The following is a 27,039-nucleotide window of genomic DNA, read 5'->3' on the forward strand; positions in this document are numbered from 1 at the left end:
GGGGGGGGGATGGGCTCCCTCACCGCGAATGTGAGGTCCCGAACAGAGAAGGTTTCATTGCCTGTCAAAATGCCTTGTTCTGGGCAGAGAAGAATCGCCCGGGAACTGCAGCATCCTGGTACCCCAGCAAGTGCCCGTTTCCAACGTACCTAGAGGCCACCTCTTAGATGTTTGCATGGTGTTTAACTAAGTATACTCGTGCTTCTGTCAAAGATGAACCTTGTTTTGAAAGTTAAGTTTTGTTAACATTGCAGAATAGAAATCTGTGGGGAGAGAGGTCATGGCATGCGCTTACTCTTCCCTTTGTTGGTTTTCTAGGTACAAGCATGCATGAATAGCAGGCAAATTATATCCTAGCCTGTAATGAAATGTCTTTCTTGGTAGAGGACTTAAATTATGGCATCCCTAAGTAAAAGCAAAACATTTTCGGGTATAGATTAAAAGCTGGAAAAATTGTTGAGTAGTCGTATTAAGTAGCAAGGCCTGCAAAGGAAAATTAATTTTTCTCCATCAATGGCGATATTCAGCACAGAAAGCCTTCTTGTGGCCTTGGGTAGCAGCAAGTCCATTTGAGTTCTGGAGAATAAAATGCGTTGGCAGGCTTTACTTGAGTTGTGGTTCTGGAAGTGTGGGGGTGGGGGCTCTCTGATCTCCATTTTGGCAGCCTAATTCCACTTCAGGGCCACCATTGTCTCTGGAGTGCTCGTTTCACCTCCTCTTCTACGACCAGCTTTTAGCTTCCCCCTCTCCCTCAATAAAGTCTAAGTTGGACCTGGTCAGAGGCTGAGTTATGGTAGCCTGGGGATAGAGAAAGTCAAGTCTAGTGAAAGCAGAATTGTGGCCTAGGGGAATCTTAGGGGTAAAGGGGATGAGGCCACAGACTTCCAGACTAGAAGGCTCTCAAAAGAGGGAAAATAATGATTAAGGGAAGGGGATTCTCTCAGGAGGACAATAGATGCTTACAGTTTGTTTCCTGCTGAGGATTTTAATGTTTCCTTTTGTGTTGTCTGAACATAAGAGCATTTCCAGATGAGGTTGAAGGAGTTTGCCCTCCCACCACCACAAATTCACATTTGCTTGTAGCTCTCCAGAAAGTCATTGGGGGCAGCGGGAAGAGAAGAAAGAAGCACCAAGGCTCTGACTTGCCAGAGACAGTGGAACATTGACTCACTTGGGCAGAGAAGTTGGATTTGAAATGATTGGAAGGAATGTTCCACATTTAGTTAAAAATCAGAACCTTTATTTTACAGAAAGTTGTTGAGAATTATAACATTCATATTTAGTTGCTGATTAATTTTGCCTGATAAAGGATGCAAACCCCTACTTCTCCTTTGTTTAAATAGAACAGTTTATTATGAAAAAAATTTCCAACATACAGAGAAGTTACCTACCTCAATTTTTATCTTGAGGTATAAACTTGTTAATGAAAATCAGAGTTTGAAATCCAGAAATATGTGATCTGGCCCCAAACAGAGCTTGAATCAGAAGGTGGTTAAGAAATAGATGCGTGGGGGCAACTGGGTGGTGCAGTCCGGTAAGTGTCTGACTCTTGGTTTCAGCTCAGGTCATGATCTCAGAGTAATGAGATCGAGGCCCACGTTGTGCTCTGTCCTCAGCAGAAAGTCTGCTTGAGAGTTTCTCTCCCTTTCCCTCTGTCCTGCCCCACTTGCACTCTCTCTCTAAAATAAATAAATAAAATCTTTTTTCTTTTTTAAAGAAATAGATGTGTAAAGGTTATTAAGATTTCGAAGGGGAAAAAATCTGGATCTTATTCTGACCCTTCCCTAGGAATTGGACAGATGTCTTAATTTCCTTCTTTTTACCATTCTTAATACATCAGTTGGATTATATTTCTCTCCTGCTTAACACTCTCTAATGGTTCTCTTCACACTCTGAATAAAATCCACTTTCTTCCAAGGTTTACCTTTCAAAGCCTTATGCAATCTGACCTGTTTGACCTCATAGTCAGTCACTCTTCCCTCTCTTGTTCTTCCTTCTGCCTGAACACTCTTCTTCGGATACTTGCACTGCTTCTGTCCTTAATTCATTCAGATCTTTTTTCAGATGGGACTCCTTGATCAGGCTTTCCCTGATCCAAAATGTGCCTTTGTCACTCACGCCCTGTCCTCTGACCCTGCTTTATTTCTTCATTGCTTTATCATTATCTGGCATTATAAAATATAGCTGTTTCTTTGTTAATTGTCCAATATACCCCCACTCAAATGTCAGCTCCATAAGGACAAGAAATTTTTTGTTGTGTTCATCTCTGTGTTCCTGTTTGGCATATTATAAGTGATTAATAAATAATTATTGAATTAATTAGATAATTAAGTGGCACAGCAAGGCACTAACTCCCATAAAGGTTCAGAACCCTTGGTAAAATACTAGAAGTCTTTTCAGGTAATTTGGGCCAATCAATAATTTATAGGTTAATGATGATCCTGGAGATTACTGGCTTCTTTTATCCTCACAGCACTTCTTTTTTAAATATTTTATTTATTTATTTGAGAGAAAGACAGAGATAGTGAGAGAAAATACAAGTGGAAAAGAGAGGAAGATGCAGGCACCCCACTGAGCAGGGAGCCCAGTGGATTTGGGGCTTGATCCTAGGACCCAGGGATCATGACCTGAGGCAAAAGCAAACACTTAACCCACTGAGCCACCCAGGTGCCCCCCACCCCACCCCATGGTGTTTTGAAGCTGAATCCTGTGCTAAAGGTTCAGCCAGTTTTGACAAATGCACATTCCAAACAAGTTAAAAAAAAAAAAAAAAAAGTAACCCTAGAAACTTCCCCAGTGTCTCTTTCTGGTCATCCCTACCATCCAGAAGCAGACTTTGTTATGACTCCTATCTTCGTAGATTTGTTTTGCATTCTTAAACGTCCATATAAATGCATTCACTCTGACATACTTTTGCATTTGACTTTGTTTTGCTCAATATGATGTCCAAGATTCATCCATGCTGTTGAGCGTATCTGCTGTTCATTTCTTTTTATTCCAAGATGATATTCCTTCATACGGCTATCTACCATGTGCTTACCCATTCTCTTACTGATGGGCACTTGGGTTATTTCCAGTTTGGGGCTATTTTAAATAAAGCTGCCATAAAGATTCTTATAGGGTCTGCCTCATCTTGAGTCCTGTGTACGTAATTTGAAAATCTTCTTTGTGCCACCAGTGCTGAGAGAAGTATGACAAGGTTACTGGGGCTGTGATGCAGTAGCAGCCTGCCTGCAGCCCAGTGAGTGCCTTCTCTAGGACCACTCCAATGGGCACTGACCAACCTTCCACTTCAGAGGGAGAGCACTTGGAAAATGAATGTCTGTGCAAATTGGGGAGACCTCAGGAGGATTTTCAGTGTTTTTATTTCTTTTTTATTTTTATTTTATTTTTTTTAAAGATTTTATTATTTATTTGATAGACGAGATCACAAGTAGGCAGAGAGGCAGGCAGAGAGAGAGGAGGAAGCAGGCTCCCTGCCGAGCAGAGAGCCCGATGTGGGGCTGGATTCCAGGACCCTGGGACCATGACCTGAGCCGGAAAAAGGCTTTAACCCACTGAGCCACCCAGGCGCCCTTCAGTGTTTTTAGATCCTTAAAAGGAACTCTGTAGAATGCCTGCTATCATTGCTGTTGTATTCCTTCTTCCTCTCAGCTCCCCACCTCAGTACAAGTTGACTCTAATCAGCCACTGAACATTATGCTATCAAGGAGTTTAAATATTTATGAGCAAGAGTCTTGTTCAGAGCCTGATAAAATATTTATGTGTTTCCATGGGGCATTGGTTTCCATATAGACTTCTCAAGGTGTTTTTCTGAAGCACCTGTCATAATCATGAGGTACTCAGAGATAGATGATATAGCCAGAGAATATCCCATGTTGTTGAACCCCACCTTGCAGTGTACCCTGCTTTGCAGGGAGGGGGAGAATGAGCAAACAGTAAAATGGGTATTAGTAATGTCTGGATCAAGAGAAAGAGGGTGTGTGTTGAAGAAAATGGATTGCAAAAAAGAAAGACCTATTAATAGAGCACTGCTAAAGGTGTGAACCCAGAAGGGTTTGTGCAAAGAACCTGTTAGAGGTGAGGAAGAATTAATGAAGGTGGGATTCATTCCAGATGGAAGCATGAAGGAACCGGCCTATAAAAGACATAGTCCCTTTGACACTGATGTAGACAGGCCTTATACATGACAACTATACTGAGTGCTATAATTATCACACCTGTTATGAAACTGTGGGGAAGGTGTGGAGGCTAGCCAGGGTTTCCAGGTGGAAGCAGAGAACTAGCTATTTCAGGAGTGATTGTTATTTTCCTCCAAGGAAGAAGTGTCTTTTGAGTAGAGCTCTGGAGGAGGTGTGGTGCTTTGACTGGCAGCTGTAGTGTGGAAGAACATTCCCTCAAAGAGAGTAACTCGAGCTGGTATTCAGTATTGGGTGTTCGAGTCAGGGCCAGAGTGCTGGTGTGGCTTGAGTGAGGTGAAGAGGTGAGGAGGGTCAGGCCAGGGCAGGTTTGCAGTAAGAGATAAAGCATGAGAGCTATAGGCCAGCTTGTGAAGAACACAAGAGAGTGGACTTCAGTCTGTTTGTTGTAGGGGACCATGTAACTTTTGACCAGAGACTGGGTCAAAATTTAAGCAATTCCTGGGAAGTGTATCCAACCCAAGCAAGGCCTTGCGGTCTGTTTATGTCCAAGGCACTTCCAGAATATCTGGCTGTGTCCAGTTCAGCCTAGAGATGTACAGTCTATTCTAAAAGAGGTAGAATAGATGCATTCAATATAATCCTAGGATTGACCAGAAACAGTTCTCGCCAACTACCTTCTTGCCTCACATATACTCAGAATGTGCCAAGCCATCTCAAATTAAATTTGTAGACTGTGTGCTGCATCCTTGCTCTTTCCCATGGCCACTTTGCCTCGTAGGGCCAGGTGAGAGGGTCTGAGTACACCTTTAATACCTGAACCGAAATCTGAGCTGGTGTACTGAAGATGTGGGTTGCCAGGCAACAGAGGACCCAGCAGTGAGGCTGTCAGACCATCACTGCAGAATTCAGGCTTGCTTTGACCGGGCTACTGGGCAGTGACCAGAGGGGCAACTGACAGTAGAAGTTTGGATCAATCATGCCAATTGATAACCTATAGGCTGAACTGCCTGGCCTCTTTCCACTTGTGTTCTCCCATCATATTGTAAGTTCCTATTTAAAAGTATCCCCAGGGATGTTGCCTTTTTAGTTCGTCATGAAAATAGGGAGGGAATAGGGGTGTTAAGCCTATCAGCATCTGTACTTTATGATGTTTGTGATAAGGACGAGCTCATTGTAGAAGTGATAGAAAAAGAATTCCTCAGAGGAATTCAGTTTTCAGTTCTGCAGTGGGGAGCTTTGCATAGATATAGATTAGCAGGAAGCTCTGGAGTTCTGAGGGAGAGAAGTGATTTCTTGGTAGGAGGACAAGGAAGAGCATGGGAGGGCCTCGTAGATAAACTCCAAGATTCTGCCCAGGGTTTTTTTGCTTGGAATTGCTCTCTTGCTCTCATGGGTACCTGTTCCAGAGGGACAATGGGAACACCCAGGGAATAGTACTCTGGGCTTTCCCACTGCCATCTGTCTGTGTTGGAATGTCAGACAGTCAATTGGCACTGCCACCTATTCATCCTGATTCTCCAAGGGTAACTGGGAAGACCTGGAGAGAGAAGACAGAAGCAGGTGTCTTAACTAGGGAAATGGTAAGGGCCTGAAGATGTGGCCTGGACTGATGGTGTGGTAAGTGTCTAAAGTATTGGACAAGCAAGACTCTAGACCAACAAGGTCCTTCTTGCCTCTAATCTGATACATTCCTGGTTTTTTCCCATGAAGTGGAGTCTCCCAAAGACCACATTAGCTATAGTATTTTCTCTGAACATGTGAACAGAATGCATGCTTAATTGAGTGTCTTTTCCAAATGGGCATTTTGATGATTCTCTAATTGTGTCCAGGCTGGTGATGGCTGCTTGTTTTTGGATGCTGTTAGGATAAACCCAGAAGATCCAATAAAGAGGGAGCAGAAATGGTAATATCAAGAGACAGGGAAGGGAAGAGAATAGTGGCCTGCTGGGATCCTATGTAGTCAATTATCTTCAAGTGAAAATCTGGGATGAAAGAAGATCCAATAACTACCCAAAGGGATTTTTCCATGCAAATGTTGCTGAGTTCCAAGGCAGCTGTAAGGAGAAAAGTAGGGCTGAGGCATGAAGGCTGTTGTCACAGTTAGTCTGAGGAATATGAATACCAGCTTGACACACCAGAACACATAGCCACGCCACAATTGTGCAGACCACAACAGCAACACACTGCCCAAATCCTTTTCCACCTCCACATATTCTCTCATATTTATTTATAATATTAGGTATATATGTGAGACATTCATTTACACTTGTGAAGCTACACACAGACCTGCTTTAAAAAGGATGGAAAAATAAAATAAGATGAAAATAGAGAGTGAGGAAAACCATAAGAAACTCTTAACTTTAGGAAACAAACTGAGGGCTGCTGGAGGAGAGGTAGGTAGGGGGATGATGGGCATTAAGGAAGGTACTTGATGTAATGAGCACTGGTTGTTATTTTTTTTTTTTAAGATTTTATTTATTTATTTGATAGAGAGAGATCACAAGTAGACGGAGAGGCAGGCAGAGAGAGAGAGAGAGAGAGGGAAGCAGGCTCCCTGCCGAGCAGAGAGCCCGATGAGGGACTCGATCCCAAGACCCTGAGATCATGACCTGAGCCGAAGGCCGTGGCTTAACCCACTGAGCCACCCAGGCGCCCCCCAGAGCACTGGTTGTTATATGCAACTAATGAATCACTAAATTCTACCCCTGAAACTAATAATACAGTATATGTTAACTAAATCAAATTTAAATAAAGAATTAAAAAGAAAAAGTAAGTATAAAGACAAAAAGAAAGTATTCTAAAATATTGTCAGCAGTAGGATTCTAAGTGATTACTTTTTTTTAAAAAAGGTAACCATATTTTTCCATGAACTCTCTAGCATTTCTATGATAATCAGGAAAACATTGAATAAAAAATCTATTAAAGGGGCGCCTGGGTGGCTCAGTGGGTTAAAGCCTCTACCTTCGGCTCAGGTCATGATCCCAGGGTCCTGGGATCGAGCCCTGCATCAGGCTCTCTGCTCGGCAGGGAGCCTGCTTCCCTTCCTCTCTCTCTGCCTGCCTCTTTGCCTATTTGTGATCTCTGTCCTGTCAAATAAATAAATAAAATCTTTTTTAAAAAATCTATTAAAGAGGCTAACTAGGGAGAAGAAGAGGCCTGGTGGAGGACAGTAGGATTTTACAAGAAGAGAAAAGATGCTGAAAGATGAATGAGTGATCAAAAGAGTTAATTCTTCACAGGCTGCTAGCTTCTGCACATTATTTTCTTTATTATTGAATATCATATATCTATTACCCCTCAAAAGCTCTGGAAGCTTCTATCAGCATGAAACCAAATGCAAATACTGACCAGTGTCACTCCTCCAGGGCCTTAATTCTATCCTGCGTGTAACAATTGGAAAGCCCACAACTAGCTTCCAGTGGTCCTCAAAGAAACATTCCCCAAAGTGCTAGCACGGGATTCTTTAAAACTGGGCGGCAGCCTCTTTCCCACAGAGTGTAATGTTTATCCCTGCAGAGGCTAGGCCAGCCTTGTGCATCTATTCTCTGAAGTTTGGAACAGGAGCCAACGAAGGCTGTCAGGAGTTGAAGTAGCGGGGTTTTTCCAGACAAAGGCCTGTTCTGTTCTCATCTGTGCATCTGCCGGCTGCTCACTGGCTCAGGTGGCGCCTTGGGAAGCTCCGTGGCTGAGGCTTTGGAGGGGTACCTATAGTTTTCATTTCACAGCCACTGGCCCTCTCCAGGGACACTATCAAGTCTATGCTTTAATTGGGTGTTGTTGGGGGACACAAGGAGAGGCCTGTCTTCAAGAGCAGAAGTTACTATTTACCTCTGCCCACCAGGATCCATTTAAAGCAAATGCCAGAGAACTACACATCCCACTGAACTCCAGGGCCTGGCATTGCTTGTAATTATGAAGTCAATAAATCCTTTTTATATTTTTAACTTACTACATTTTTAAATTATAAAAGCAGTATACATTCATTGTAACAAGTCTAATAAAACAGTCGTCTATAAAGAAAATGTTATTAATCTCCACTTCCTCCCCCCCCCATCTTCCTGACAGATCCACTATTAAAACTTAAGTGTGGGGGCGCCTGGGTGGCTCAGTGGGTTAAGCACACTGAGCTGCCTTCGGCTCAGGTCATGATCTCAGGGTCCTGGGATCAAGTCCCACATCCGGCTCTTTGCTCAGCAGGGAGCCTGCTTCTCTCTCTCTCTCTCTCTCTCTCTGCCTGCCTGTCTACTTGTGATCTCTCTCTGTCAAATAAATAAATAAAATCTTTAAAAAAAAATTTAAGTGTGAATTCCTTCACTCCTTTTTTATGTTCAAACAAATATGTAGTTATTTTCTATTTCATATGTAAATGAGATCATATACCATTCACTGTTATTTGTTTCATTTTATTTGTTATGTTATGTACATTATTTTACATATAAGTCTAATTGATCCAATTTCTTATTTTTAATAGCTACTTAGTAGTTCTTTGTAGAAATTCCATAATTTTTCCCATTATTTCTGTATTGATAGATATTCCAGTTTTCCTTCCAGCTTTTTTTTAATAGAATGAATTATGCCACAGTGAACATCTTACATTCATCCTTACACTTTGGTTTCCATTTCCATAGAAAGAGCTCCCAAACTGGCATTTCTGGGGCAGAGGGAATTCACACAATTTTACTTCTCACTGTGGGTCTCCCCTACAGCAATAGTTTTCCTCCATTCTTTTGTCTTCCTCTCCCATCTCCCACTGCCTTTCTCCAGGGGAACCTGTGTCTTTAGGCAGGAAAGCCCTGCAGTGAGAATTCCTCCTTGCCAAGTGTGGATTATATTAGCTCAGTGCGAAACGGTCTGCAGTGTCTTGGTTGTATTGTGTCTCTATTGCTTCTGGTTGGACAGACTGTTTACAGTTCCCCTTGCTCATTTATTCTGTGCTGTGGAATTATACATGGTCTTCATCTGTGGCAGGAGCAGCATGATCAGTTGCGGGGTGGGGGGCGGAGGGCAGGGTTTCAGAGAAAATAAGCTCTTACAATGCTTTCTCACAACACCATATCTGCTATGTTCCCTTTTATGCCTTTTCTTTATTTTTTTAATGCTCTTTCTTTAATAGTGGAATTGAGAAAAGTTCTTTAATTCAATCCCAGTTTTTTCCCTCTATTTTGAGGGACTTCGATTTGGGGAGTTTTATGAATATATAGTCAATCAACTACAACCGATTACTTGACATGAGGATAATTAGTTAAGAAGGTAGGGGTCTTGAAGCTTAAGGATCAGTGCCAAGCAACAGATGCGAACATTTTTAAACAAATGATTTTAATAAATGTGGTATTAGGAGTGAACTTCCCAGCACTTCGTGGTTCTCATATTTACTTTTGCTCTTGTTTGGATATAAAACTATAATCTGGTCCACCAAACTAGAGAGGAGTGGGATTCCCACTACACCAGGGCTAGGGAAAAATAGCAGAGAAGCATGAAGGGAAGCTAGTGAGTACAAACAAGTGAAATACAAAATGCAAACTAATAAAATAGTAAGAAGTAAATGAGATCTTAAAATCCTCAGATAAAGGCTGCTGTATGACCAGGGACCTATGAGCTCATAGACACTTTATAGAAATCTGTGATCTCTAATTCTTATTAGAAACCCAGTTGCGAGTCTATGTTCAGAATGCAAACATTAGCTAATAGAGGGAAAGAAATGATGAAGTTCTGTAGCAGACATTTTGCTACTGGCATCCATAACACATGCTAACTTTTACTCAATAGCTTTGAAATGGATTTCTATGTCCTAGACTGAAAACTAAAAGAGGAAAAGAATACTAGCATAGAAGTTATTGCAGTGAATTTCTAAGGAGAAATTTTAACTTTAGTTTGAACATGTATACACCTGTAGAATAAGCATTAGCCTTTGTGTTAATACATACTTTTATAGAAACTTTCAATTTTCAAATACACACTGACCAGTAATAATGATAGTAAAACCAGTCCCTATAATAGGTTTGTCTTTTATAACTTAGGAATTCTATAATGTATCTTAATTGGTCTCATAGTTAATAGTAAGGGTAGTTATATCTTATACTGTTTTCACTGTCATTTGTGTCTATAAAGATTATCTTTAAACAGTTTGGTCTTGTCATTAAAAAAAAGAAAACGTAAGGCATTAAGCATGTGCATATAGTAGACTTTTGCTCCCATAGAGGACATCTGGAAAAGCTAAATTTTATATATATATATATATATATTATTAAGATGTCTTATTTATTTGTTTTAGAAACAAATAAACAAATAAACTTCTGCTGAATGTGGAGCCCAACATGGGGCTCAGTCTTATGACCTGAGTTGGATCATGACCTGAGCCAAAATGAGAAGTCAGATGCTTAACTGACTGAGTCACCCAGGTGTCCTGAAAAGCTAGATTTTAAAAATTGAATTGAGTTCATAAAAGACCTACTAAGGCAACTAGAACTTGAGAGCTAAGAGCTCATAAAGAAGAGAAACTCATTGAGTGCCCCCACATACTAGGTTGTTTTTCCCTTGAGACATTTGCTATTTACTAAGTAGCAGGTGAGGAGGAGCTAACCCTAAACCAAAAGCAGCTGCTAAGATCCAGAAAAGCTGTGTATTACATTCTACAGTCTGATAAAAGACCTGATTATGGAAAGAAGAGAGGAAAAGGAATTAGCCCAGCAATCTGAGCAATTTTCCTTCCAAGTTGTTCACCAGTTTATAAGTAGCACAGAGCAAAATGGCAGAGGAAGGTTGAAATTTCACTCCCTCACAGTTTGAGCTGGGCCATTGATTTTCTACTATCCTTGGTGCTCTTGGTTCTCAGGCCTTCACACTTGGGCTGACACCTACACCATCAACTTTCTGGCTCACAGGCCTTCAAACTATACTGCCAGCTTTCCTGGGTCTCCAGCTTGCAGACAGCTGATCACAGAATTTCTCAGCCTCCTTAATTCCCTGAGCCACAGAACCTTATAATAAATCTCTTTTATTGATACATAAATTACTGGTTCTGTTTCTCTGGAGGACCCGATTAATACAAATACCCTAAGCTTTCAGTTGGGACTTCTAAAAAACTATGTCTAGGAATTAGCCCAGAAATAGACCTGGTCATATTGAAATTGAAATCTAATTCCCAATCAGATCAGTCACTGATTAATTTCACTGATTAGATTAAAATAATCTGTTTTTATTCTAGCACCCTAACAGAAGCAAAATAACATATTCATTGGAGAAAAGGAAATGATCCAGAACTACTATATTTTTATTAAAGGGTTTCTGATATTCAGTGAGATAAAACAAAACAAAAGCAGGCATATCAAGATACAGTTTCCAAAATATGGTACAAAAAGAGAGAAGGCAGACTCCTTGAGTTGAGAAGACAGTTTCAAGTCCAGGGAGATGAAGGCAGTTGGAGTTTACAGGACAGATTATCAAAGTGGAGAGTGCACAGAGAATTTCAGAGATCCTCACTGAGTACACCAAGTATGAAATGGAATCCTGGTCAACACAGGCCTATAAGGAAACTACCTAGAGATGGAAAAAGAACCACTCAAAAGGATTAGAGGGAGCAGTAACTTGCTGCTCATACAGGGCTGGGAATAGTGCTGTTTCCAATAGTCATATGAGAAAAGCTAGTAACTCTGAGGCTATTGGGTAGTGTGCTTGGAATGCCTTAGCAGTGGGGAATAATTAATCCTACTTTGACCACTGCTCTGATCTTGTCTAACATCTTAAAAGAAGACAAAAAGGATGAAACTATTCCCAATTAAACTGCATCCCAGAACAATGTTCAAGAATATTTAGAGAAAGAAACTAGTATTATGTGTAGTTATAATGACCCTAGAGGGCACAGAAAAATATTTGAAGAGATAACGAGTAAAACATTTTCATCCAAGATAAGGATAGCAGTAATTTCTCCTCAGAAACAATGTAAACAAAAAAATCAGTAGAACAACATCTTTAAAGTACTGGGAAAAAACTCAAAGCTTTCAACATAGAATTCAATGCCCAGTGAAAGTACCTTTCAAAACAAAGGCAAAATAAAGACTTTTTCACATATATAAAAGCTGAAAGAATTCATCCCTCACAAATGTGCACTACAAGAAATGATAAAGGAAGTTCTTCCAGAATAAGGAAATGATATCAGGAAGCATGGATCTATTAAAAAAAAAAAAAAAAAAACAAGGGACGCCTGGGTGGCTCAGTTGGTTAAGCGGCTGCCTTTGGCTCAGGTCGTGATCCCAGTGTCCTGGGATCCAGTCTGCATCGGGGTCCTTGCCCGGCAGGGAGCCTGCTTCTCCTTCTGCCTCTGCCTGCTTCTCTGTCTATCTATGCTCACTCTCTCTGACAAATAAATAAATAAATAGAATCTTTAAAAAAAAAAAAACACACAGACACAACTACATAATGATTTGTCTTATGATTTAAACTTCCTTTAAAATATAATTGACAGCTTAAAGAAAAATAAAAAACTATGGGGTTTATAGGATATGTAAAAGGAAATGTACAGCAATGAGCACAAAGGCAAAGAATGGAGATATGGAAGTATATTGTTATACTACATATGAAGTGATATGGTATCATCTGAAGATAGACTATGACAAATTAAGACATATCTGTAAACACAAGAACAATCACAAAATAAAGAAGCATAGTTAATAAGCCAAAAGAGATAAAATGGAAACAATTTCCCTAGGAGAAGTCAGAAAAAGAAAAAAAAGGAACAAGCGAGAGATGAGATAAATAAAAAACAATAGCAACATAATACATTTAAACTTAAATATATCAGTAACTACTTTAGCTGTAAATACTCTCAACACCTCAACTAATGGTTGAGGATTTTAAAAAATGGTAGGATTTTTTTTAAAAGTAAAGCCAGAAATATACTAGGTACAAGAAACACATTTCATATATTATGATACAAATAGATTAAAGGATGGGAAAGATTTACCATGCTAACACACCAATCAAAATATAGATTGAAGAGCAAAGAATATTACTATAAATAAAGAAAATCATTTCTTGAATGATAAAGTGGTCATCAAGAAGACATAACAATATTAAACATTTATGCATCTAACAACAGAGCCTCAAAATACATGAAGTAGAAATGATACGACTTCAAAGAGCAATTGACAAATTCATAATTGTAGTCTAGAATTTTTTTTTGAAAGATTTTATTTATTTCTTCATTTATTTAGAGCAAGGGAAGAGGGAGAGAAGAGAGAGAATCTCTGACAGGCTCCACACTCAGCAGGAATTGGGGCTCCATCTTACTACCCTGAAATCATGACCTGAGCCAAAATCATGAGCTGGATTCTCAACCTACTAAGCCACCCAGGCACCTCCGTAGTCCAAAATTTCACTGGCTTTTTCTCAGTAATGGATATATCAAGAAGACAGAAAATAATTAAAAATATGGAAGAAGGAGTCAACAGAATCATCTGGACCTCATTGATCTTTATGGAGCACTATTCCTATCAACAGCAAAATATTAATTCCTTTCAAGTAGAACATTTAGATAGACCGTATTCTAGGTCATAGAACAATTCTCAGTACATTTAAAAGGATTCAAGTAATATAAAGTATGTTCTTAACCACAATAGAATTAGTTAAGAAATCAATAACATTTGGAAACCAAATAATGCACTTCAAAATTGCTCATGAATCAAAGAAATCAAAAGGGAAATTAGAAATTATTTTGGGACTGAAGGAAAATGAGAAGTATGCTTCAAAAGCAGTACTTAGGTGAAAATGTATAGTGCTTGAGGTTTGTAAGAAGAAAAGTCTCAAATTAATGTTTTGGCTTCCATCCTAAGAAACTACACAAAAAGAGCAAATGAGACCCAAAGTAAGCACAAGAAAGTAATAACTATCAGAGCAGAAATCAATACAGTAGATAACAAAACAACAGTAGAGATCAATGAAAGCAAATGCTGATTAATTGTGACTATCAATAAACTCAATAAGCCTTTAGCCAGATTGATAGGATAAAAAGAAAGCAAGCACAATTTACTAATGTTATGGATTAAAGAGGCGATACCACTATAAATTCTACAGATATTATAAGAACTTTATCTCAATAATCCTATCAACATTGATAAGGTAAAAAGATTCCTTGAAAAAGACAAATTACCAAAGTTTATTCAAGAAATATTGTGAAAGCCCACATCTATTAAAGAAAGTCTCAGCAAACTAGGAATGAAAGAGAACTTCTTCGCAGTCTCTCCTTTGCTGTCCTGCCTGCTGCTCCTTGGCAGTGCTTTCAGTAAACTTCTGTCTCTTTTGTCTGTCTTTGGTGAATTCTTTTACCCCCCACACCACCAGCCTCCACCCCATTGGGTTCCCCGACATTTGGTGGAGCCCATACAGGAACCCTCTGTCAGCCTAGAACTGTCCTTGGATTCTTTGAAAATTTCTTGGGACTTTCCCTCCGTAGACTGACTAGTACTCCTTGAGGAACTGAAAACCTCCAGGAGAGGTTACTCCTCAGTGAGGTTACAAAGCCTTAGGAGGATCCAATGGGACTGCCCTTGCCGGAAAGAGTAAGGGATTTCCCCTTTTGCCCTTTGAAAGAAACCTTCCTTTTTCTTTTCAGCCCTTCAGAGGTCTAATCCCAGTACTCCTTAGACAACTGAGGGTCTCTAGCCAAGGCAGCTCCCCGTGTGGCCAACAGGTCAGACTGCCCATGCCTGAGAAGGCAAAGAACCCCTTTCTTCTCATCTCCCACTAAAACGTCCTGAGGTCTTACGTTCCCAAAGTGTGTAGCATTTGCCAATGGAAGCTTTGTCCTGGGTGAATCCATGCACATTATGGACTTAGTTGGGACCCTTTTCTGACACTGGCTGACTCTCAGCCATATTGCTTCTTTTAACCTTCCCCCACCCGCTTTTTTCCTTTGTTCCTGCAGATCTAGCCACCATCTTGATCTACAGATAAAATACATTCCTACCCGTCTTAGTGAATCCAAAAATTCCATATACAAATTATGATTCAACAAGGATCCCAGCCCATACCATCAGAGGGTCCCCTCCCCTAAATCCCATGGACCTGGCCACCAGGGAATTTCACTCACATTCCTGTCAGCATGTTAATATAATACCCTGCTCTGCTCTGCACAGAACCCCTGATGGACTGACAAGTTAAAGTAGGGACAGCGTGCCCCCCCTCCCCCAACCAGCATGAAGCAGCTGAAGATGAGACCTTCGCCCAGATGCCAAAGATTTGTTGTTGTTGATCTGCTGAGGGAGAATGTAGAGGCCACTTTTAGGCAACAGGTTTAAGCAATGGAAATCTGAGTAAGGTAAAAAGGCCCACAATGACCTCCTGGCTGAATGTAAACAGGCTCATTAGGGAACCCACCTCAAAATATCCATAAGCCCTAGCTAACCAGTCGGATACTTAAAACTGGGTACGGGAAGAGTCCATGTATTCCCATACCTCTTCAGTCTCCCTCTTTACTACAGCGCCCACCCCCACTGCCTCATGGCAGGCAGCCTCCTTTATTGTCCTGCCTCTGCTCCCTTGCAGTATATTCAATAAATTTCTATCTCAATAAACTTCTTAACCTCATAAAGGGATTCTATGGAAAACCTGCATCTTACATTATATTTAGTGATAAAAGACTAAATACTTTCTCCCTAAGATCAAGAACAAGGCAAAGATGACTACTCTTACGCATTCTATTCAACATTGTCTTGGAGGCCGTAGCCAGTACAATAAGATAGAAAGAAATAATAATAAATGAAAAGCATCCAGTTTAGAATAAAAGTTAAAATGCCTTTATTTGCATGTGACCTAATCGTCTATGTAGAAAACTCAATGGAATCTATAAAAGAATCACCAGAACTATTAAGTAAGTTTAGCATGGTTGCAAAATACAATATCAATATATAGATATCAATTGTAGAGATATATAGTTAAGCAATCACAACTGAAAATAAAAAGTTGTAATATTTTTATAATATGAAATACTTAGAGATATCTCTGATATATCTGATAAAACTTATGCAAGAACTACACACTGAAAACTACAAAACCTTTCTGAGAGAAAGAGAACCTAAATAAATGGAGAGATAGACCTTGTTCATGGATGGTATGAATTGAATGTTTGTGTCCCCCTGAAATTCATCTGTTGAAATCTAGTCCTCAGTGTGATGGTATTTAGAGACAGGGCCTTTGGGAGATAATTAGGTCATGAGGATAAAGCCCCTATAAATGGGATTAGTGCCCTTATAAGAAGAGGCCAGAAAGCCAGGTAACTTTTTTTCCATCATGTGAGGATACAAGTCAGCCATCTGTCTTGGACTTCTGCCAAGACCATGAGAAACAAATTTCTTATATAAGCCAACCAGTGTATGGTATTTTGTTGTACCAGCTGAGCTAAGACAAGGGGTAGATGGCTCAGTATTGTTTAGATGTTGATACTCCCTGAATTCACCTAGAGATATAATACAATCTTAATCAAAATCCCAGATGCTTTTCTTATAGAAATTGATAACCTGATTCTAAAATTCATGTGAAAATGTGAAGTATTTAGAATAGCCAATACAACTTTTTTTTTTAAGGAACAAAATTGGAAATTGGAACTGTTATTACCTGTTCATTATTTTGAATGCAAGAACGGTTTTGCAAATATATACACATGTCAAAATTTATCAAATTGACATTTTTAAATATTAAAAATTTATTATATGGACTTTGTACCTCAATAGAGCTGTTTTTTTGAAAAGCTAATGAATGGGAAAATGAGAGTAAAGAAGTATAATAAAAGGAACATAGAACAAGCTGGAAAAATTAAAAAAGATAGTAACATAATAGATATTTAATTCATTTATGTCAGTAATTATCCTAATAAAAATACTATTCTAATTAATGAGAAAGATTATTAAAGAATAAACATTAAAAATGATTATTAAAATATTTTAATTGCTGAAAGAGTTTGTCATAGACTTCATTATCTTAGTGTACCACACTTTATTTGTGGTTAGCCACAAAGAAATAGTTGATTCATGAGCATAATATAAGGAAAAAATTAAAAAATTTTTCTCAACACCAAAAAAATTTTTTTTTAATGGGCAGAGGACCTTATTGGACATTTTTTCAAAGAAGACAGAGAAACAACAGACACACGAAAAGGTGCTCAGCATCACTCATCATGAAAGAAGTGCAAATCAAAACTACAATTAGATATGGCCTCACACCAGTCAAAATGTCTAGTATCAAAAAGACAAGAAATAACATGTATTGGTGAAGACATGGAGAAAAGGGGAACTCTTGTGACCTGTTGGTGAGAATATAAATTGGTGAAACTACTGTGGAAAACAGTACAGGATTTTCTCAAAAAATTAAAAATAGGCATACCATACGATCCAGTAATGTCTCTAGTAGGTACTTAAAGAAAATGAAAACACTCTTTCGGAAAGATAATATGCACCCTGTGTTTATTGCAGAATTATTTACAATAGCCAAGATATGGAAACAACCTAAATGCCCATCAATAGATAAAGATGTATTACAAAGATTACAAAGATGTATATGTATATATTTACACAATGGAATATTTCTCAGTCATAAAAGGAACATTCTCTTGCCATTTGTGATAACATGGAGGGAGCTAGAAAGCATTATGTTAAGTGAAATAAGTCAGAGGAAGACAGATACCATATGATTTCACGTATATGTGGAATCTAAAAAGCAAAACAAATGAACAAATAACAACAACAACAAAAAGCAGAAAGAGAGCCATAAACAGAGAACCACCTGAAGGGGTGCTGAAGGGTGGTAGGAAGACAGGCAAAATGGGTGAAGGAGAGTAGGAGCTACAGGTTTCCAGTTATGGAAATCATGGGAATGAAAGATACTACGTAGAGAGTATATATAGTCAATGGTATTGTAATAATGTTGTATGGTAGCCACACTTGTGGTGAGCATAGAATATATAGTTGTAGAATCACTATATTGTCCTCAAATTACATAACATTGTATCAACTATACTTCAATAAAAACAACCAAAACCTTTCTTTTATCCTTGGGTTCAGCTGAGTTGTAGTTTGAAATGAGCCTCTGCACTTGGGATGATTGAGGTTTATTGGGGGGAGGGGGGGGAGGGGTGATGGATAGCCTGTGATTTTACATGTAAAATATTACGTATTTGTACGTTTCTCAGGAGAGAGTCTATAGCTTTCATCAGTATCTCATGTCCATAAAAATACTTAAGAATCATGGTTCAAAGAATGAAAACATTGAGTGCTATTCTAAGTGTCTAATTTCTTAATAGTACTTCTCTGAAATTAATTTCTAGCGAACAAGTCGAATGACTTGATTTATAAATGTTGTACATGAGCTTCCTCACAGCAGCTTGAAGTATCAAATTACAGGCTATTTCAAATGTTTGTGTGGTTTAAACTTTGATAAAAGCCTTTCCTTTAGTGGGACTACAGTTCTCATGGTATGATCTCCACACCAGCAACTACAGCATTGCCTGCAAATTTACTAGAAATGCATATTCTCAGAACCTACTGAGTCAGAAACTCTGGAGGTGGGGACCAGCAATCTGTTTTTTAAGGTGCTCTCTAGGTGATTGTGATGTATACTGAAGTTTGATAATCACTGTGTTAAACTATACCTAGAAAAGCTTTCTTTCCTCAGCTTCCAGGCCAAGATTAGGATAATTTGTTAAGAAAGTGACTGCAGAAGGGACAGTCTAGTTTGATGGCTTATGTTTTCCATCTCTTCATCCTCACCGAGCCAGAATGGCTCTCATACAAATATATTGGGTTGCACAACAACTCTGAACAACAGTTTAGAGAAAATCGGTGTCTAACTGAAGGAATTTAGAGACACAGCATGGAAGTTAACTCATAAAAATTCTGACTAGGAGGCTTTTCAGAGAAGAGCCCCTAGTAATTCCAAAGGCCTTGGATCTCCACTTCTTTTGAGAAAGAGAACGTTCAGTCTTCCAAGCTGACTGAACCTCAGAACCAAAGTTTTGTTTACCTTTTTCCAGCTGTGTCACACCCTCACAAATGTTCTTTAAAGGAGTGTTCAGTATCACCATGGCTCTGTTTGCAAGGTAGTTTAGAGAGTGCAGTTCGCTGATGTTCTGAGTAGCCAAATGGAGAGGTCTGAGCTGTAGCAGTATAAAACTTGAGCTGTCCAAAACTAGCCTTTTAAATGTCAAATTCTCAAGTCCTTCTGTTACCTTCTGAAGCTTGATTTGTTGTGATACCTTATTGTTTTGTTGATGAATAATAGCATAGAGCACTTCACAGCAGTTCTCATTAAAGGAGGGCAGCCAAGTGGAAGTCATTCTTGGCTCTTAATAGTTTTCAAATGAGAATTTTATTGCATATTAATGAGTACCAATTGACATTTGTGACTGGTTTTTATGGAAATTGTGCATGTGTAATTTGCATAATAGTACCTAAGTGCTTTTAGGTAACAATGCAACTCTGAGAAGGGCTTTAGCACGTTGTTTTTTGATTTTTGGTTTAATTCCCAGCTCCACTCCTTGGCAATAGTGTTGGAATATTAACAGGTCTCTGGGATCTCTCTGTAAGGGGTCTTTAGGATCTCTCTATAAGGCAGTAATGCTCAGTTTCTGTGGTTGTGCTAGCTTATACTGAGAGCATAGCAAGAGTCAGAAAAACACATCAACACAGGGTTCTAAAAGCAGATGTTCCCATTAGTCTGAGAGGGATCTTTAAGCCCTCCATGAATGAAACCTCCTGCTTCTACTGAGTTACAGGAGTATCTACATGGTCCTGAGGATTGTTCCTAGAAATTAAGGACTCCTATCTGTGATGTTTTTGTTTTGAATTTTATTTATTTATTTTTTTATCTGATAGAGATCACAAGTAGGCAGAGAGGCAAGAAGAGAGAGGAAAGCAGACTCCCGGCTGAGCAGAGAGCCCGATGGAGGGCTAGATCCCAGAACCCTGAGATCATGACCTGAGCTGAAGGCAGAGGCTTAACCCACTGAGCCACCCAGGTGTTGCTGTCTATGATGTTTTATGTCTCGGGGTCCACTTCAACAAATATGTATTGATCGCCTACTATGTACCGGGCACTGTGCTATGTGCTAGAGCAAGAACACTTTGGCTTGTTCCCTGCTGCATCCTTAGCTCTTAGCACAATGACTACTGCATAATAATTGATCAATCAGTATTTGTTGAATTAATGCACATGGCCTCTACCACTGGAAATATATAATTAATTATTTTTTAAATAAAATCTGATTATAAATATAGTATAAAGATCATTACTTATAATGTTAGAAGATACATTAATGATTCAGAACTTGGAATTCTGTTAGGATATTTAGAGAAACAAGATGAATAACTTCAGTTATGCACCTTCAAGTCTTCTGTATAAATGACCCTTCTGTATCATGGAAATGAACTAAACCACTATTTATTGATGATCTAGTACATATAAGTTATATTTGCATATATCCTATACAGCATATGATTTAGTCATCAGCAAAACCTATGAGGTGTGGATAGTATTATCTTTATTTCATTGATGAGGCAGCTAATAATTGGAGAAGTGACTAACCTAAAGTACCACAGATAGAAAATGATGTATCTGAGACTTATATTCTTCCTCAACTTTTTCTATTTCAGTGCCACTTATTACCGCCAATGGTCCTAGGATATGTGAAGTGAAACCAAACTCCCAAGGACTGGGATGGAGGATTGAATTGGCCCAGGGGCCCTGGGATGTGCCCAGTATTCAGTTGACCTATGTTTATAGGAAACTTACTACTCACAACACTGTTTCCTATATGCTGTGGGGGACCCAATCCAATAGCCAGTCTGACTCAGTATAATTCTATCAAGTAGCCAGTTAAATTTAAATACTATACAGTAAGGGAGGAAATCAGATTTAGCAAAAGAAAAGTTATAAGTAATATGAAACTAAGGGTTCGGTATTATCTTCTATAATGTTGAGCAAAAATGTTCTCCATATTTTAGAAAGATCCCTAAGTGTGGGCTGGGAAACACAGGAAGACAGAGACTTTGATACATAGGAATTAGGAAAGAATGGTGGTATAGTTCAAGAATGTATACAATCCTAAGGATTCAAAGTTCTTTCTCTGAGAGCCACACCAGACTAAGGAAGTGAATCAAGTCCAATCCCCTTCCTCACTCCCTGCCCACCTTCCATCCTTGCCAAAGGACACCCAGGGGTTCCATTCTGCTTTTAAAATCCTCTAAGAGAGATGTGTTTATAGCAGCCATCTCTCCCCAGCCTTTCCTCCAGTGAATCTGGATTCCCTATACAAGCCCTGCCCCAGGGTCCTTTGGAATGATCACTCAGAAAGCAAGTATGTGGAAAACTTAATTGGAGAAACTTAAAAGACTTCAAAAAGAAACTTATCATCTCCCTCTTTTATAAGACAAATCTGAGGTTCTGAGAAGATTCCTTCAATCTTCTTCACATTGTTGGGGAGAAAACATACAAGTTCTTCCAAAACTTATACTCTCCCAAGAGAATATTCTTTCTCTTTCTACTGTGTCCCTTTTCTCTCTTGGCCCTCCTCCACAGCCTTCTAACAATAGCTCTTGAGTTCTTACCCCTATGACCCTGTCTGCTTCCCCAAGTACAAGTCTCACCCAGTTGTCCCAAATGTCCCAACCGCAATTTCATTTAAATGTCTTTAAAGTAGCATAGAAAGAGTACTGAACTTGAGAGACCTAGATTATCTTCCTACATTAGGTGATCCTGAGGCTCTCAACCTCTGAGGGCTATTTCCTCACGCATAAAACAGAAGAGATTGGACTTGGTGATATCCGCTGCTGCTTCTTGCTCCACCATTCTGTGACGTATGCCTGACCAAACATCTGTTCCTATAGATGCAATACCTTCCCACCCTAATCTCATACTCATGCTTTCTTAGAAAGAATTTACAACTGTGAGCCATCTCCTATATGAGGATCTGTGTGGCAGGTGTTCCTTGCAGAAGGTTGAATACCCTCTGCCCTGCCTGCACCTGGCTGCTATCCCTTTGAAAAGTAGTGCATGCTCAGGAATAGAAGTGAATTTTACTCTTGGGGTGAGTGACCCATATTGGGGATGTTTGTGAATCTGCTACAGGAACATAACATGATGCATTCAAAGGCAATTAAAAATGCATTTTATATTCCCTGCTGTTTATAATTATCTGTGTATCTGCTGCCTGTTTTAACATAGTTAATGGAGAGCTTATACTTCAGACAGCTGTGGAGCCAGAAGGAATCTTAATGAATGTCTAGTAAAATGCTGTTGGTGGTGGTGGTTTGATTCATACATTTTTTATGCATTTGTATGTGGCTCTGTCTTGCCTCTTTTAGCAGGTAACCTGAGGCTGAGGTACTTTGAATAATACATCTATTTGCTCACATTGGGTGAAACATCCCTATTATGCTGTCTCTTCCCCTTCTTTTAATTGAAAACATGTAGTGGGGGGCACCTCGGTGGCTCAGTGGATTAAAGCCTCTGCCTTCGGCTCAGGTCATGATCCCAGGGTCCTGGAATTGAGCCCCACATCAGGCTCTCTGCTCAGTGGGGAGCCTGCTTCCCTTCCTCTCTCTGCCTGCCTCTCTGCCTATATGTGATCTCTCTGTCAAATAAATACATAAAAATCTTAAAAAACAAACAAACATGTAGTTGAGGGCACCTGGGTGCCTCAGTTGTTAAGGGTCTGCCTTTGGCTGGGGTCATGATCCCATTCCCTGTTCGCCAGAAAGCCTGCCTCTCCCTCTCCCACTCCCCCCTGCCTATGTTCCCTCTCTTGCTCTCTTGCTCTGTCAAATAAATAAATAAAATCTTTTAAAAAAATGTAGTGGGATGAAAAATTTGAGGTAAGGAAATCAGGACAAAGAGAAAATAGAGGGTGATAAAAATAGGCCAAAGATACCTAACACTGCACAGTTGCTGTAACTGAGCCACACATTTGGTTCTGCACTTCAAGAGAAAGAGGAACATACTATACATGACATAAAAATGTTCCAGAAAAAAGGTTAATTTTTCCTAGTATTCAAGAGGAAAAGTTTATACCATGTATCCTTATGGAGGAACCACTAAGTCAATGTTGTAGACTACACCATCAACAATTTCTTATTGATACTTACAATGCTAAATTAATTCACTCATTAAATAAGCATTTTTTGAGTGTGTGCTGTGTGTCATATATGTTTCAGGACATTACAGTTACAATTCCTTTTGGTGCTCAAATTATCCTGTCATTGGCTAGGGGAAGCCAATTGATTCCTGTGTCCTTTCAACATGGTTCTGTAGTCTCTGGTATTTTTTATTTTCTAGTATGACAAGATAGCCCAGATTGGTTTTGTATATTTCCATCTCCACAACTTAAATTGGCTATCTCACTAAAGAAACCTGATTCCTTTTAGTGAGTGATTTAGAGACCATAATCTGAGCACTCAGAGTGTTTATTGTTATTGGGTTGTAATTACTCCCAAGCCTCAGTTAACAGATCAGAAAATATGACTGTTTTAAAAGGAGGAAAATAATTCCAAGATCATATTTCTAATTTTTTTTTGGCTTTTTAACAATCTTTATACCTTTTTTCACTATTTTAAGATTTTATTTATATTTAATTAACATAGAATGTATTATTAGTTTCAGGAGTAGAATTTAGTGATTCATCAGTTTTATATAAGTGCTCATTAAATCAAGTGCCCTCCTTAATGTCCATCACCCAATTACCCCATTCCCCCACCTACCTTCCCTCCAGCAACCCTCAGTTTGTTCCCTATAGTTAAGAATCTCTTATGGTTTCTCCTCCCTCTCTGTTTTTATCCTATTTTATTTTTTCCTTTCCTTCCTGTATGTTCATCAGTTTTCTTCCTTAAATTTCACATATGGTTGAAATCATATGATATTTTTCTTTCTCTGACTGAGTTATTTCACTTAGCATAATAAACTCTAGTTCCATCCACGTCATTTTATTTTATTTCTAATTTAAATTAGTGATAGAAAGGTATTTATTTAACTTATTTTTATATGTGAATCTCTTTTCTCTCACTTTGAAAGTCTTAGTTCCTAGTAACATAATCATAATTACTTATTTACTTTACTTGATAGATACTTATATGTGGGTATATGTGTATATATGTGAGTACCCACATATATAATATAGGAATATTACCCATTTAATGCAGTTTAAGATTTCTTTGTGGGTATTTTTTGTCCTTTGTAAGTATAATCAAATTATAGTTACTTAAATCCTTTATGTGGTTATACCATCAACTTGATATAGTTTAAGTTATACTATCAACTCAGTACAGTTAGATAATTTATTTTAATTTGTTTTTAATTTTTAGATATTGACTTTCTTTCTGATTTAATTTTGCTTTTAAATTAAGTAAATTTACATGGTTTCAGAGTCAAAACTATAAAAATTGAGAGATCTATTTTACCTCCCTGTCCTCTCCCCCTTTTTCTTTTCCTCCTCTTACAGGTAATGACTTTATTCTCTTATTGTTTCTTTTTGAAAATAATCCAATGACCTATCTGGATTTCATGTCTTTTATTATACAAAAGGTAGCACACTATATATGTTGTGTTGCATCTTGCTTTTTAAAAGATAATCTGTCCTGGAATTCATAGCAGTATGTAGATACTTTCTCATTCTTTTTTAAAAATTAAGATAGTCCTCATTTTTAAAAACTAATTATTATATAAAAGCAATAGATTGATTTTTCTCAGGAGTTGAGGGGACTGGGAGGTGGGAGGAGTGGTCTGGAAAGAATATGCCAAGGTGTTAGTACTTAATTCTGGGTGTTTTGGGTGACTGGGTTGCTCAGTAGGTGGAATGTCTGCCTCCAGTTTAAGTCATGATCTCAGGGTCCTGGAATTGAGCTCCACATTGAGCCCCATATGCGGCTCCCTGCTCAGTGGGGAGTCTGCTTTTCCCTTTCCCTCTCTCTCTCTTTCTCAAGTAAATAAAACCTTTTTTAAAAATTTGGTGTTTGATATTTTCTTCCTTGTACTTTTCTGAGTTTAAGAAATATCTATGAATTTAAAGGCAATTTAACTATAACTGCAAACAAGAACAGCAAAGGAAAACTCTCAGGAATCACTAAAATATGAACATCTAATGGAATTAGATCAAAGAGGGAAAGTCCAGTGGAGCATGTGCATGAGAAGTTTCTGTAGATGGTGGAACTGGGCCTAAACAGAGAACTGTAAATACTCTATGAGGGTTACCTGACATGTTAGAAATTGCTGGTGAAAAGGGAAGAAGTAAATCCTCCCAAAACTTTGTTATCTGATCATTGTTATATGGTTCTGAATATTCCCTATAAGAACAGGAAAGAGATTAATTTGGAGAGCTGTTGTAATTTTCACTATGGACTTAAACTTTGATATTTTTATTTATGTGGCCAAACCTGGCAACCTCATTTAAAATTGCTTCATTCCCCCGTGACATTTCCAAATGTTCTTGCCTTGATCTACCTTTCTCTCCATTGTCTTTAACACCTTCAAAGTATTATTTAATTTATTTAGTTATTATGTACACTGGTTATTGTTTGGTATCCCCCTGTTGTAATATGAATTCTGTAAAGACAGGGATCTTTCTTTTGTTCACCAGTGTATTCCACTGGTTCTAGATGCCTAGAACGTGTCTGTCACACTGTTAGTTTCAAAAATAAATTTAACTGAATGAATATTAGCAACAGAATTCTGGGGGAAAAGGAATGTGTAGCCATTCCTTTTCTGCATAAATGTATATTCAGTCTTCCCTTTCACATTCATCTCATAACTTCATGGCCCTGGAAGCCTTTCTTGATTCAGCTTTATTGTTGGTAATGCAGGCACCAACTCGGCTCGCAATGCGAATATAAACCAAGGAAGTTGTGTTTGAAAAATGAGAGGATGTGGAGGATATGGGTGTAAAGGAGAATTCAGTATATGTCTGTTTTTATAATAGGTACATGCTTAGAAGCATTGCTTTAAAAAGTAACAAAAACACTTTTTTGGATTTACCAACAAATTTACCACTTCCTGCACCTTCATTCCTTTATAAAGATCCAGATTTGCATCTGATATCATTTTTCTTCTGCCTGAAGAACTTCCTCTAACATTTCTGGAGTGCATATCTCTCTCCAATTTTCTTTATCTCATAATACCTTTTTTTTTTTTAAACCTTTTCACTGAAACACATTTTCACATTTTCACTGGGTGTTATATTCTGAGTTGACTTTATTTTTCTTTCATTACTGTAAGGTGTCATTCAGTTCTCTTATGGCTTAAATAATTTCGAATAAGAAATCTATTGTGAGTCTTACTGTTATTCATCTGTACATAGTCTAGCTACATCTAAGACTTTATTGCACATTTTCAGTAATTTCCTTATAATATATATTAATGTATGCATGTGTGTTTTAACATTTATTCTGCTTGGGTTTGGTTGAGCTTCTTGATCTGGACGTATATACATTTTATCAAATGTGAAAAATTTTTGATGATTTCTTTCAAATATTTTCTTCTATTTCCTCCCTCCCCCACTTTTATCCCCTGGGATCCATTTATGTGTACATTAGAGCACTTGCTATTGTTTCATTAAGTCACTGAGGCTATGTCCATTCTTACCAATTGTTTTTCTCTCTGTGCTTCATTTTGGATAATTTTTAAAATTTTTTTTATTTTTTATAAACATATATTTTTATCCCCAGGGGTACAGGTCTGTGAATCACCAGGTTTACACACTTCACAGCACTCATCAAAGCACATACCCTCCCCAATGTCCATAACGCCACCCCCCTTCTCCCAACGCCCCTCCCCCCAGCAACCCTCAGTTTGTTTTGTGAGATTAAGAGTCACTTATGGTTTGTCTCCCTCCCAATTCCATCTTGTTTCATTGATTCTTCTCCTACCCACT

At 38.6% G+C, this 27,039-nt stretch overlaps 1 protein-coding gene across 1 annotated transcript in view; it reads left to right on the top strand.

Moving 5' to 3' along the window:
• The window catches only part of GPR156 (G protein-coupled receptor 156), a 102,602-nt gene that overhangs the window by 689 nt on the left and 74,874 nt on the right, over positions 1-27,039 (top strand). The gene's annotated exons all lie outside the window — the stretch shown is intronic.

This window comes from Mustela nigripes, chromosome 2 (genome assembly GCF_022355385.1).
Source record: "Mustela nigripes isolate SB6536 chromosome 2, MUSNIG.SB6536, whole genome shotgun sequence".
Taxonomy (NCBI): domain Eukaryota; kingdom Metazoa; phylum Chordata; class Mammalia; order Carnivora; family Mustelidae; genus Mustela; species Mustela nigripes.